Below are 14,702 nucleotides of genomic sequence, written 5' to 3'. Positions count from 1 at the left end.
AGCTGCAAATCATTGTCTATTTCCAGAAATCAGATTTGCTCTCAGAAGGCAAGACCTTCCTATCAAAAGGAATATGTTACAGCCTCTTTGAAGGGGATGCCACTCATTTGGAATCACAGCAAGTAGAAGAGAGCTTAAAAATCTAATTCAAATCCTTTTCATACAGGTTAAGAAAAAGATACACATAGAAAGAAATAACTTGCCAGAAGTTGCACAGCGAGTTAGTGGCAGGGCTAAGTCTAGAACCCATGTTTGCGGAAGCTGATCCATTCTTTGCCCCACTCCTTTCCGTTGAGATATCTGACGCCCAGAGCCCTGGTTAGACAGCTGCAGGTGATGTCTACGGGCAGTCTCATTATTATATAGCTGTTAGGGTATGAGCTAGTACATGCGAGTTTTGAGAAAGATTTCTCCAGACAAAGATTAGGATAGAAAGAAGTTTATTTATTTTCTCCTGGGCAGAAAAGGGCCAACACAATGTAAGAGAGGGAGATAGTGTTGGCAGAGAGAAATCAGGTGCTCAGGCTTTTTATTTAGGAGGTGAAGAAGGTTTATGGCTATAGCCAAATTAACAGGGTACTGTGAGCTGTTGTATCCACTCCTTCTAGTGGCAGGCTGATGGCAGATAAGATTTTGGGCAGGCTCTGAGGCCTGAAGTATGTCCCCCCTGCTGTCCATCCAGGAACTTCTCAGGAACTCCTCAAGCCTATAAAAGCAAGTTCTAAAAAGGCACTCTTAGTCAATAGGTCTAGCAATCATAAAGTAAAAAAAATTACATTTCCTTTTTGTCTGCTGGGGTCCTTTTAGATGTTGTGAAAACAGAGCTCTGCAGGGTGCCTGAGACATAGTACAGAGAGAGCTCATTTTTCTGTTACTTCACTAGCAAGACCAACCATCCTTTCAATAACTTACTGCTGAAATTTTACTAAGTATAATTTTTTTTGAGATGGGGTCTCACTATGTTGTCTAGGCTGGTCTTGAACTCCTAGGCTCAAGTAATCCTCCAGCCTCAGCCTCCCAAATAGCTAGGATTACAGACGCACACCACCACACCTGGTGTGAGTGTAATTTATGTTTCCTCTAATCCGCAAACTTCCTCATAGCAACTATATCATATTATCAGTGTCAACTTTCTCAATCCTGTAACCACAGGTGGCTTCATGAGCATTCAACTTGTGCAGTTGCACAAGGCCTCATGCTTAGAGGGCCTCAGGTGTGGTTTAATATTCGCCTGTCCCCATCTCTTAATTTTTTAACAAAAGGTCCTGCATTTTTATTTTGCGCAGGGCCTGACAAATTTAGGTAGCCTGCGTATAACTTACCTCCTAGGAGGAATGAGGAAGAATTTGGTCTCCCTGTTTTATTGAGAGAGAAGTAATGGAATACCTAGAATTATTTCTTGGGAGAGGATCAGGAACTTAGTACCTGTACTCCTGACTCAGGCCACCCACATCCTCAGGGGCACCTGCTTGATTTGGACTTGCATGACTTACTGATGTTCCCAGGATATGGTTTGGCTTCTTAAGAAACCTCCAGCTCACATGACTGATTAAAATAGGGTAGAAATCTCAGTAATTGGCTTTGGCTGTGGACATCTAGCCACCATTGGCCTGAAAGGCTATAGAAGAAAGCCTCTCTCTAGGGCAGGACATTCAAAGAGAATGGAAGAGGCAAGACAGCAGAGGCAAGAGGAGAAAGGCACTCCAGCCTGCTGCACAATGTGAGAGAGGGAGGACCTGGCACAAGCTTCACAGAAGTGAAGTGTGGAGTGTGGAGCACATCAGGAGCTGTAGACCAAAACCGGAAGGAGGCTAAGGAAATTAGAGAGGTCCATGCTTGAGAGTAATTCATAAAATCATCCAAGACCCTGTAATGTTCAACCACCTTCTTTCCTCTGCATACCCAAGGCATGCATTTCACCTGTTCCTCAACTCTAGCACTTCTCTCCTCCTTTTTTTTTTTTTTTTTTTTTCAGTTTCTTGTCTTTCTTCCCTATAGGACCGAAAGCTATTTAAAGGCAGAGTCTGTTATTCATCTATACTGAGCAGGTAGTAAATCCATGAGAGAAACATTTCCTGAGGCCTGAATTGGTGCTGGGCACTGGGGTTATAGGGAAGGAGTAAGTTTGGCACAGGTTCTGTCCTTGATGAGTCCTTAGTCCAGAAGAGACAGACAAATGAATAAATAATTGCCAAACATTGTGTTTAGGGAAGAGAGAATAATTAACTCACCTGGAGGGGGGCCGTCAGGTAAAGCTTCCCATAGTATTCAAAAAATATTTGTTGATTGACTGGCTATTCTAGGACAAAACTAAGGAGATCAAACATATTGCCACGCTCATGCTACCACAGAAATTACATTTGATCACAGACATCACTGATAAGCTTCAGTGAACATTAACAAAAAGCCCTGATCAAGCCTTCTATGCTCACCCCACCCAGGCTCTTGCCGCAGATCTAAAACAAGCTTCCCAAGTGGGTGAAAGATGTTGGGGGGATTCAGATTCTCTATGCAGCTGCTAAACATCTGGTGTGCAGAATCTAGGTAACTCAGAAAGGAAGACAGCTCTCCTCTGGGGCCCACCCCTCAGAATTTAGGACAGCTAGTTTGGCTAAGAAACTAAACCACAACAAAAATTGTGCTACCTTTCCCAAATTTTGGCATTTCAGAAATAGTAGCTGATGAACCAGAAGGGTAATAGGGTTTGAGAGTGTCCCAGGGCAGAGAAGGGGCCTCAGGTAAAAAGATGTATTACAAGAAAGCCTTATGTTTTGGTGACAGAGCTGAGAACAAACTCTACCCTGAATTTGAGGTAGAAGAGGAGAGGAAGGTCCTGCAAGTTTCTCAGGCTCATTCTCACAAATCAAATATAACTCTTAATCCAGCTTCTTTAAATCATTTGAGGATATGTCAAGTAGCATCTTGACATATTTTTTATGTCAAGGGTTTTATTTATAAAACCCTTTGTTTTTTATTATGAAGTAATGATTTTCTTGTTTTAAAAAAACTCAAATACAGAAGTACGTAAAGTAAGAAGTGCATGTCTCTACTTCACTCCTCATTCTCCATTCCACTCCTAAGGAGTAATTGCTATTAAAATTTTAATGTTTATCCTTCCAGACTTTTCTCTTCCTATGCAAGCATGTACATATTTGAGGCTGTTTTGATGTTTATAGGATCACACTGTTTATATTTTTCAAATTATTTCCATATTGTATTACTTTAAGATATTCTAAACCAGCATCAGTCTAGAATGATATGCTTCGTCCAACGGGACACTTGCCCCACAATAGAACTGAACTATTGCCCGAACTGGGAAAAAAAAAAAAAAAATCCCCTGTCCTCATGTGTCTGTGATTCTGGATGAGCCCCACTCAGGTTTTAGGGATATAATATACAAATATTCTGAGCTTTTAAGGGCCAGAGACTCCCACTTATGGATCCAGAGAAGCTATGGACCCGCTCCCCTGAAAAATCACATATGCACAAAGTTTCGCAGACAATTTCAAGGTTAAGAATTCCCTCCTGCTATCATTTCCCTTTTCTTCCCACGTATATGCTTTGTTCCAAAAGACTAATCAAAGGAAAAGCTGCCTGTATCACCGCTAAACTGTAGGAATCTGCTGGAGACTGCAGTTGCTCCTCCATGCAGGGCCCCAACTGAACAGTTCTTGGCTTCTGTCCACTCTTCTCCACAAGGATGAGCTTTACCCAGATCCCCAGGTCCCTGGCCATTGGTGCTTGGCAGGACTGATGGAAGCCACTATTACAACCAACTGAGCCCAGTCACCTCTCCTCCAATGCCAGCTTGCTGGCTGCCCAGATACCCTGGCTGCCCTCAATGGTGCCACTAGGAAAGCCCAGGGCAGGCTGTCATGGTTGTGCCTCACTGACACCTAGTAAGATCAGCAGCTGACACTGTTCACAGTCTTCAAGAAGACTCTGCTAAACAAACAAAATGATTAAAAATAAGAAAGGGAGCTGGGTGCCCACCTGTAGTCAGGAAGATTGCTTGAGGCCAGGAATTCAAGGCCAGCCTGGGAAATATAGTGAGACCCCCATCTCCAAAACAAAAAGACTGCTGCCTTCACCTTTTCTTCAGTTCTCATCTTTCACTATACCTCTGTTCCACTAGGTAGTTAGCCATCTCCCATCACTGGGAGATTATGATCCTTTCCTTACCTTTGGGGACCAAGGCCCTGGCCCTAAAGGATTAAGATAACAAGCTATCCCCATCACCGTAGCTAAGGGGATGCTCTCAGTATACAGTCTATACACTTAGTGTACCCCACTCAGGGATGGTCTGCACACTATTGTCTCCTGTATTCCCTCAATCAGAGTTCTTACACAGCATGCATGTGTGTATAGACACACACGCATACATACACACATGTGAACGAGATTCCTAGGTTACATAAATCATCGAATTTAGTCATGATTTTTCATGCCCTTTTCTCCAGGGCTTAGTCAGATTCAGTCACACTCCTGCATTTATAAATTCTTCTACTCTTAAGGATACACAATAAGTGGACTTTATAAAATCTTTCTTTGTATAACTATTTAACCTGCCCCAATAGAACAATGACCAGGAGGCAAGAAACAGAAATCAGAGATTTGCTATGGTCTGAATGTTTATGCCCTCCCAAATTCACATGTTGAAATCCTCACCCCCCATGGTGATAGTATTAGGAGGTGGGGCCCTTTGAAAGTGAATAGTGTTAGGTCCAGAGCTGAGAGAGACACACACGAAACCTCATGTGTAGCAAAATGCTGTTTTATTTTGAGCATCTGGGTGCAGATGGGTGGAGGCCAAAGAGCATCCACCCACCCAAGGGAGGGGAGAGACTTGGGTTTTGTAGAGGGTTTTTCTGGGGGAAGTGATTAATACCTGCAGAGATAGGAGAGGGGGTGGCTTTGTCTTTATCAGGGGGGATAGGAAAGCCTGTGTCGCTGCAGCTGTCTGTGGTCGAAGTTAGATTTATAACCTTGGACTCTTCAGACTTATGCGGCTTTTGTTTCACAGGCTTTATGATATTTTTCGGGTTCCCACTCTAAGTAAACCTAACAAATAGGTCTTGGGAACAGAGCTCTCATAAATGGGATTAGTGGCCTTATAAAAGAGATCCAAGGGAGACCCTGTCCACTTTGGGAGATTAGAGTGAGAAGACTACTGTCTGTGTAGAAATGGGCAGAGTGAGAAGACCACTATCTGTGCAGAAATGGGCCCTTACTACATATCTACTCTGGTGCCACCTTGATCTTAGACTTCCCAACCTCCAGAACTGTGAGAAATAAATTTCTGTTGTGTATAAGCCACCTAGGCTATGGTATTGTGTTATAGCAGCCTGAATGGACTAAGACAGGATTCATAGAATTTTAGAATAGAAAGATTCTTAGATTGTTTCATTCACTAACCAAATCTTTATTAAATTTCTACTCTGTGCCTCATACTCTGTACTGAGTCATGTAATCTTGTCCTCTCATTTTATAGATGAGAAAGCTGAGGCCCAGATGGACCCAGGGCCATTCAGCTATTTTTTTTAAAGTTTTTTTAGAGATGGGATCTTGCTTGTTGCCCAGGCTGATCTCAAACTCCTCGCCTCCAGTGATCCTTTTGCCTCAGCCTCCTGAGTAGCTGGGATTACAGGCATGAGCCACCATGCCAGCCACATAGCCATTTAAATGCCAGGTTCACTCAGGTGATCTGACTCCTGTTTCTGCAACACTACCATCACCACCTCTATCCTCTTCTCCAACATGGCAAACTGCAATTCATCCCTCTGTTTTCAGCTTCCCTAGCACCCACACTAGCTTAGGTCTCCCATAGCACCAGCTTTATTAGGATAACTTATTTAGTTGTCAGTCTTCCCAGTTAGAATGTCAGCTCTGTGAGGACAGGCATCATATCTGGCTAGGTCATGATTGTAACCCAAGAATGTAGCAGAGAACTGGTCAATAGTAGGCACTTAACATATATTGGTTGAATAGATGAATGTATGTATGTGTGAATGAATGAATGAGTGAATGAAGGAAAATAGGGCTATAAAAGGAAGCTTAGCCTGGTTATATGTTCTGGAGACAAGGAGGCCAGTGAGGCGGCTCTTACGGAAGAACAGAGGGAAGGAGTTGTGCTCCTAGGACAGAAGGAATGGAAAAGGAACGATGGATGTGAGAAATAGAGGGAATGAAAATCACTAGAACTTAGTGACTGATTGATTGGGTGTGAGGAACAAGAGAGAAGGAGAAATTGCTCTCCAAGCTGAGTGGCCCAGCCAGTGTCATTAGAGGGGTGCTGCTAAGGACAGGAAGGGGATTCGTTCAAATACAGTTCAGCTCATTTTCCTCAGTCCTAACCTACAAGCCATCCCAGGCAACCCTGATGGCTAGACTGGACCAAGCTAAAAAAGCCTTTCAGCTGGGCAGGAAGTTGGAATCCGAGTGGCCCTGGGATCCAAAACAGGCAGGAAGGCAAACTGGAATAGGAGCTCAAGCCTATAATCCCAGTACTTTGGGAAGCTGACACCGGGGATCAGTTGAGCCCAGAAGTTCGAGACCAACCTGGGCAACATAGTGAGACCTTTGTCTCTACAAAAAATTTAAAAATTAACCAGATGTGATGGCATGCACCTGTAGTCCTAGCTGCTTGGGAGGCTGCGGTGGGAAGGATCTCCTGAACCCAGGCATTCAAGGTTACAGTGAGCTATGATGATGCCACTGCTCTCCAGCCTGTGCCACAAAGTGAGATCCTGTCTAAAAAAAAAGAATGCTTTGGGTTGAGAGTAACAGAAGACTCATACTAGTTTAAAATGTAAAGGAAAATAAAAATCTCAGGACCCCCCTGCACCTAATTCCTTATGCAAAAGGGAAGATCAATCCTGGAGGCTGAGTCATGCAACACCCTCTTCCAAATGAATAGCTGTTACTAACTTTATGCATCAGCCAGATCTCCCCGGAAAGGCAAAAGGCCTCAGGCATCTATGAAGGACTGGCCCCACAGATCATTCATAAAGAAATTCTTTGCTGGCCTCCCATAAACAAGGACACACAGATTGTAACTTTGGGTCTGCAGGCTAAGTCTAGCTCCTAAAACTAGTCTGTTCCACCCTAATAATGTTGATCACAAGCTTATCTTCCCAGGTTCAGAACAGAGACAAGATAAATCATTCTTTCGCCTACCCAGGGACATCTGCATAATTGATTCTTATTTTACTCCCTTTTTCTGTTCAAACATCCACTTTATCATAGATAAGATGTAGATTTCCTGGGCCTCATAAGAATGTAACCATTTGCCTCACTACTCACCTCCCTCCTTTGCCTTTCTGTATGCCATCTCCCTTTAAATACCGAGTTCCCAACCTGAAGAAGTCAGAAAGAAACAAAAAAGACGCCAGCTGCCAGCTAAGCAGGGCATCATCGGCATTATTGTCATCGCAGAGGAAGTGGAGGAAGAAGAGGGAGACCCTATCCCAGGTCCCTTTGCAATGGCAGGTGGAAAAATAAGGAACAGATTCTCATCTTTTCTTCCAGAGGAATAAATTTCAGAACAAGACATTTAATGATGGCCTTGAGAATGTTGATGCCTCATTCTAAAGCGGATACTAAAATGGATCGTAAAGATAAATTATTTGTGATTAATGAGGTCTGTGAAATGAAAAACTGTAATAAATGCATCTATTCATCTGTTTGAAGCTAAGAAAAAAGAGGGTCTCTATATGTGGCTTTCAAATTCACCTCGTGGACCATCTGCTAAATTCTTTGTTCAAAATATTCATACCCTAGCTGAACTTAAGATGACTGGAAACTGTTTGAAAGGTTCTCAGCCTTTTTTGTCTTTTGACCCTGCTTTTGACTAATTACCACACTATGCTTTGTTAAAAGAACTCTTAATTTGGATCTTTAGTATACCACGTATCATCTCAAAAGCCAACCATTTGTGGACCATGTGTTTACTTTTACCATTTTGGATAATAGAATATGGTTTTGGAATTTTCAGATCATAGAAGATGCTGCTTTTGGAGAAATAGGACCCGATTTTGTATTAAATCTCATAAAAATTATCCAGGGAAGTTTTGGAGGACCAACTTTATATGAAAATCCTAACCACCAGTCACCAGTCATGCATCAACATGTCATAAGATCCATCACAGCTGCAAAATACAAAGAGAAACAGCAAGTGAAAGAGGTGCACAAACTGAGAAAGCGAGAGACACTTGTTCCACATGATCCCACTGCAGATGTGTTTGTTATACCAGCTGAGGAAAACCAATAGAAATACAGTAGGTAAAAAAAAAAGAAATACAGTAGGTAAAACCAGAGCCAAAAATAGATTTGAAAACAAGAAAGAAAAGGATTTACAAAAGGCAAAGAAAAATGAAACAGGATGGACAATGGGAAAGCAAAGCGAATTGATGGAATAACTAATTTGTTCCATAATTACTTTGTATTTATTTTGTATTCAGCATGTAAATACTTTTATTATTATCTGGTACTATCTTATGTATAATTAGTGTGGCGTTCAAAAGGAAGAAAACTTAAAATCTTAAAATCAATGATTATCTTTTTCTAAATAAAATATCATCACAACTCATCCAAAAAATAAATTAATTAAATAAATAAATACTGAATTCCCAAATCCCTCTTCGGGGTGGGGGTTGGTGGGGGGTGGGGAACAGTCACAGATGCATCTGTGGCTTGTGTTTTTCCTGGGCACATCCTCAAATTTTGGGTTAATAAACCTCCATCTACTGAGATCTTTACCACTTATTTTGGGTTTTTAAAAACAGTAAAGGAGCACTTGACTAGTCTTAAAAAAAAAAAAAAAAAACAGTAAAGAAAATTTATTGGCTTGTCCAACTGATAAGTCCAGATACAACATGGGCTTCAGGTAAGTTCTGATCCAGTAGCTTAATTGTGTTACCAATGTTCTTTCTTATTGTTATTTACCCAAGTAAATGACTGAAGCAAAAATCTCAATCAATGGAAGTTTATTAAACCAAGATTTTGAGGATGCGCCCAGGAAAAAAACACAAATAAATCACAGACAAGCTGTGGCTGTTTTCCCAAAGGGGAAGTTGGAAACTTCAGCATTTTAAAGGCATACAGAGAGAAGGAGAAAGGTGTGGGGAAGGGCGGGTGGGGGTTATGAGGCAAAGTGGTTACATTTTTGTGAGGCCCAAGAAATCTACATTTTACATAAAATAAGGGAGTGAAGGAAGCATCAATTATGTAGATGTTCCTGGGTAAGTGGAAGAATGTCTGATTCTGTCTTGTCTCTAGTTCTATTACCTGTAAGATAATCTTATAATTCATTATTAGTGTGGAATTGGATAGGCTTTAGTTTTAGGTGCTAGACATAAGTATAATTTGCATGTTCTTGCTTCTGGGAGGTTAGCAAGGAATGTCTTTAATGAATGACCTGTGGAGGGCCAGTTTTCCCCAAGTGCCTGAGGCTTTTAGCTTCTCTTTGGCATAAGGAGTTGGGGGTGCCCCTAAGACTTTGATTTTCTTTTTACACTGTCCAGCCTGCCTTCCACTATGTCAGCTGCATCCTAAAGTTGGCTCCCTTTATAAAATGGCTGCTAACACTAACCAGGACTGCTGGCTTTACATTAACACATCTAGTGAGAGAAAATGTCCCTAAACAATCAGAAAGAGGCCTGGGCTTCCTCTGGTTATACCATCTTTACTCACATGCTCATGCCTGAACCAATACTGGGGAAGATGGGATGGGATTATGCTCTTTGTCACGGATAAATCAAGGCTTCCCCTGGAGCTGGGGGTTAGGTCACACATCACCCAACAGGTATATCTAAGACCAAGATCCTCTTTAAAAAGGGAGGAAGATCATCATTGATGCTAAGGAGACAATAATGTTCTTTTCAGAAACCTACTAGGCTGGGAAAATGAGGAGCCTAGTTTTGTTACCGCAGAACTGACCAAGAACAAACCGAGCGGCTCAAGGAAGGTGTAGAGTTTAAGGTTTCTTTGAAGTAGCCGGCATCAGAGAAAGAAAGACGAGCAGAGTTGAAAGGGATAAGTAAAAAGGCTTTATTGGAGCACTCCTGGGTGGGGGTAACGAGTCCCCGAGAGAGGGACCCGGGCAAGCTTCACAGCCCCACGAGTGGAACTAGAGAAGCCGCCACACCCAGAAGTCTGAGTGTGTTTATATATATGTTTTTAGGGATGGGGGATGGGAGCTTCTTTGGCCAGGAGATGTTGGTGCAAGGAGTAAGGAATTTCTTTGTTTCAGCTTTGGGGAGGGTATGGAGGAGTAGGAGGGGCCTCTTCTTTTTTCATTAGGGAGGGGAGGGGTACCTGCCACCAGCCTTACATAGAGAATCAAGTTTTATTATGCTGTGGGCTCAGGGGGACTCGGCACCAAACTCTGAGCGCCTGTTTTTGGGTTTCTTTGTCTTTTATCTTATAGCAGCGGAGTTTTATCTAGTGGAATTTTCCATTTCTCTGTCATTTGCCCCCTTTGATGCTTATTACAAAATTCTTATTACAAAATGCATCATGTAATGGATGGTGCCCTTGTAAAACTAGGAGTCGGGCTGTCCTTTGTGAAATGGTGTTTTCTATGAATCTTGTAATTGAGTTAAAAATGAGGGGACCCAAAGTTATTAGGAGGAGTATAGTTATTATGGGTCCTGCTAGGAGTGGTAACCATGTAGCCCATGATCCCAGGTTGAAGTCCCATGACTGTTCTAAGTCTTGATTTCTTTTTCTAATTCTCTCCCTTAATTCTTTGACTCTGGTGGCTATTATTAGTGACTGATTTACATAGTAGCAGCATTCTTCTCCCAAGAAAATGCAAGGTCCCCCCTTTTCAGCAGTAAGGAGGTCCAGAGCCCAGCAGTTTTGTAAGGTTACCGCGGCTAGTGAGTTTATTTGGGCTTGAAGGGATAGAAGGGAGTGTGCTACCCATTCCATGTCTTCATTTAGTTCTCTAGATAGTTTGTAATAAATGTTTAATTATGTTCCTAACCCGCATATTCTATTCCCGTGGCAATTCCCCTCCCTAATTAGGAGGCTGGCTAGGAGGGCTCGCTTTTGTCAAGTTGTTGGAGGAGGGCTCAAGGCTATTTCTAACTCTTCATTATTGAAAACAGATATGTCCCGTGTGAGGAAGATTTGTGCACATCTCCCTGTCCAGTTATCTGGAAGGCAGGAGTAAGCTTGGTTCCCACAGAGGAAGAAGATTCCTCTAGGGACACAGGTTGTATTATTACCGGAGGGAGAGGTTATGTTTTGTGTGCAAATTTCTCCAGGAACTTCTCCCACTGTGACATTACCTTGTGTCTGGCCGTAACATGTAATGTTCTTGTTCTGGGTAATAGCTAGGCTGACACTGTTGGCTACTGGCCCTAGGAGAACAGTCCAGTTAGTCCCTGCTTCTGATGTACTGTTGTTCCAATTCCACTCTGGGGGTACTGGGATTCCAACATAGACTCATTTTTGGAGTGGGAGACAGATCCAGCATGAGGTATGGTTGGGTAGGGCCTGAAGGGTTATATTTAAGAACTTAGTAATTAATGGGGATGTTTCAATAGGTCTGTAAGTTTTTGTATACCACTTAGATTGGGGTGTTTGTATGGTGCTGATATTGCTGAGCCTATTTTGATAAGTTGTTTTAACTTTTTGTTGTACTCATCTATTGCCTGACCTTGAACTCCCCCTCCATCTGACATCCCTATATGAGTATAATATGTCCAACATGCCTGCTTTCCATATTGGGAGGGACATATTCCCGGATCTCCGGTCATAGTTCCAGTCCAAAACAACTTTCCCCCATAGGTACACTGGGTGGCTATGGTATAACAACTACTTGGCATATAGATAGTATAGGTAAATCCACCAGAATGACAGTACCTGGGGCCCAACAGCATTTGGACACAGGCTTTTCCTGTTGTGCATGAGCATGTTGGGTGTGCCTTTGTAGATAAGCATAAGCAGGTTAGAGTGATTGCCAAAGGTAGAAGAAACATCTTGTAGTGGCCCAATATAATATAACAAACGTTATTCTCCCCCTCCACTGTCCAGTCTCTAGGAGTTGTCGTATAGAGTCGGAGTCCTAGTAGTAAGGCCATAAGTCTGGTGGCGATGCCTGGGGCCAGTTGGTCTTTTGCCTGATGCAGTCCTTGGTGTCTCAGCCTTGGTGGGTTTCCAACGCAGGTGGAGTTTGAGTGGATTTTCTTGGTCCTGTCGCGCTGTCCAGGAGTCCAGGCGGTTGTCAGGCACAGCCTTTTTCACTTGAGAGTGATGGATCCAAGGTGTGATACCTGTAACTTTAACAGCAGTAGGGGTGACTAAAACAACAGTATAAGGGCCTGTCCAAGTAGGTTCTAAGGGTGTCTTTTTCCAGTCTTTAACCCAGACTGAGTCTCCAGGTTGGTGAGGATGGAGGGGGAGTCCTGAGGCTATGGGAGCTCTTTCTAAGACACTGTGGTTGTTTTGTTTTAAGGTTTTAGACAGGAGGGTAAGTTATGTATGTAGACTTATTTCCCCTGGGTGTCTGATGTCTCCTTTGATAGTTTTAATTATGGGTGGGGATCTTCCAAACAGAATTTCAAAGGGTGAGTACCCTGTTGGCCCTGGGGCACACCTGATTCTGAAGAGTGCTAGATTAAGTAGATATATCCAGAGTAGTTTATGTTTCCTGACACAGCTTGCGAGAGTGGTTTTTTATTTTTATTTTTTCATTTTTTGAGACAGAGTCTCACTCTTGCCTGGGCTAGAGTGCCGTGGCGTCAGCCTAGCTCACAGCAACCTCAAACTCCTGGGCTCAAGCAATCCTACTGCCTCAGCCTCCTGAGTAGCTGGGACTACAGGCATGCACCATCATGCCCAGCTAATTTTTTTCCTATATATTTTTAGCTGTCCAGTTAATTTCTTTCTATTTTTTAGTAGAGACAGGGTCTCACTCTTGCTCAGGCTAGTCTTGAACTCCTGACCTCGAGCGATCCTCCTGCCTCGGCCTCCCAGAGTGCTAGGATTCCAGGCATGAGCCACCACGTCCGCCTGCAAGAGTGGTTTTGAGGGTTTGGTTCATGTGCTCTACTTTCCCTGCACTTTGTGGTCTAGAAGCAGTATGGAGTTTCCATTTGATTCCTAACATTTTAGCCAGAGATTGTGTAATTTCTGCCTTGAAGCTGGGCCCGTTATCACGGCCGAATGACAGTGGTAGTCCATACCGGGTATGATTTCTTTTAGGAGGATTTTCACTACCTCCCTGGCCCTCTCAGTCCATGTGCGGATGGCCTCAACTCAGCCTGAGTAAGTGCATACCATAACCAGCAGGTACTTGTATCTCCTGCATGGTTTTACTTCAGTAAAGTCAATTTCTACATCTTTGAAGGGGGAAGTTCCTGTGTACTGGATGCCTGGGACAGGCCTGTGTTGTGTTGTCACATTATTCTTGGCACAGACTTGGCAGTGAGCGCAGATGGTTGTAGTAAGGGATGGGACTCTGGCAATGTAGTAATATTTGTTGAGCAAATTGGCGAGGGCTGTTTTTCCCATGTGGGACAGAGTGTGATATTGGGAAGTAATACGATATGCTCATTTCCCAGGGTTGAAGACTCAGTTGTCCGATAGGTGCCACCATCCTAGTTCATCCTTTGTAGCACCTTCTTGTTCTGCCCACTGCTCTTCCTCTACTGTATAACTTGGTTTCTCTGGCCATTCCGATGCTAGTGGGATTTGACTGATATCTTGGGGGTTGTCTTTAGGGGGCTCTTGATTAGCTGCATTTTTAGCTGTCTGATTGGCCAAATGGTTACTGGTGGCCACTGGGTCTGTCCCCCTCTGATGCCCCCGGCAGTGAATAACTGCAATCTCCTTCGGTTTGGTTCCCCTACGGCTTCCAGTAATTGGAGGATTTCTTCTTTGTTTTTGATTTCTTTGCCTCCTATTGTGAGTAGCTCCCTTTCCTTTTAGAGTGTTCCATGGACATGTAGGGTGGCAAGGGCATATTTTCAGTCAGTGTAAATGTTTGTCCTCTTATGTTCTGCATGTTTTAGGGCTTGGATCAGAGCCCATAGCTCTGCTCTTTGCGCGGACCACCTAGTTGGCAGTGATCCTGCCATGATCACTTTCTCATGTATAGTGACTGTATAGCCCACTCTCCGTTTCCCATCCTTGACATAGCTGCTGCCATCCATGAAAAGCTCCAATTCTGGGGCCGGCAGGGGCTGTCTTTGAGGTCTGGCCTACTGGCATAAACTTCTTCCATTACCTCCATGCAATCATGGTCTGGGAGTCCTGGATCGTTGGGCAGGAGGGTAACCGGATTGAAAGTCCACATGATTTCAAGGGTTATCTGTGGATTTTCACACAACGGTCCCTGATATTGGACTAATCGGCTGCTGGAGAACCACTGGTGCCCTATGTTACTGAGGAGGGTTATAACAGTGTGTGGGATCCGCATGTGGCTCTGCTGACCCAGGGTGAGTTTGTCTGCCTCTTTAAGTAAGGTTGCTGTGGCCGCCAGTGCTCGGAGGCATGAAGGCCATCCAGATGCCCCTGAGTCTAATTGCTTGGACAAATATGCCGCAGGCCTTTGCCATGGGCCCACAGTTTGAGTCAGGACCCCTACCACCACATGTTCTTGCTCATGCACAAACAAATTGAAGTCCTTAGCGGGGTCTGGCAGTCCCAGTGCTGGAGCCTTTTGTAGGAAGGTTTTTATGTCCTTAAAGACT

The 14,702-nt window shown here is 43.4% G+C and overlaps 1 pseudogene; it reads left to right on the top strand.

Moving 5' to 3' along the window:
* The window catches only part of LOC138400701 (ribosome biogenesis protein BRX1 homolog), a 32,253-nt pseudogene that overhangs the window by 16,024 nt on the left and 1,527 nt on the right, over window positions 1-14,702 (top strand).

The sequence above is a fragment of the Eulemur rufifrons genome, chromosome 20, assembly GCF_041146395.1.
Source record: "Eulemur rufifrons isolate Redbay chromosome 20, OSU_ERuf_1, whole genome shotgun sequence".
Classification (NCBI taxonomy): Eukaryota; Metazoa; Chordata; class Mammalia; order Primates; family Lemuridae; genus Eulemur; species Eulemur rufifrons.
This window is presented reverse-complemented; position numbering and strand designations above follow the sequence as displayed.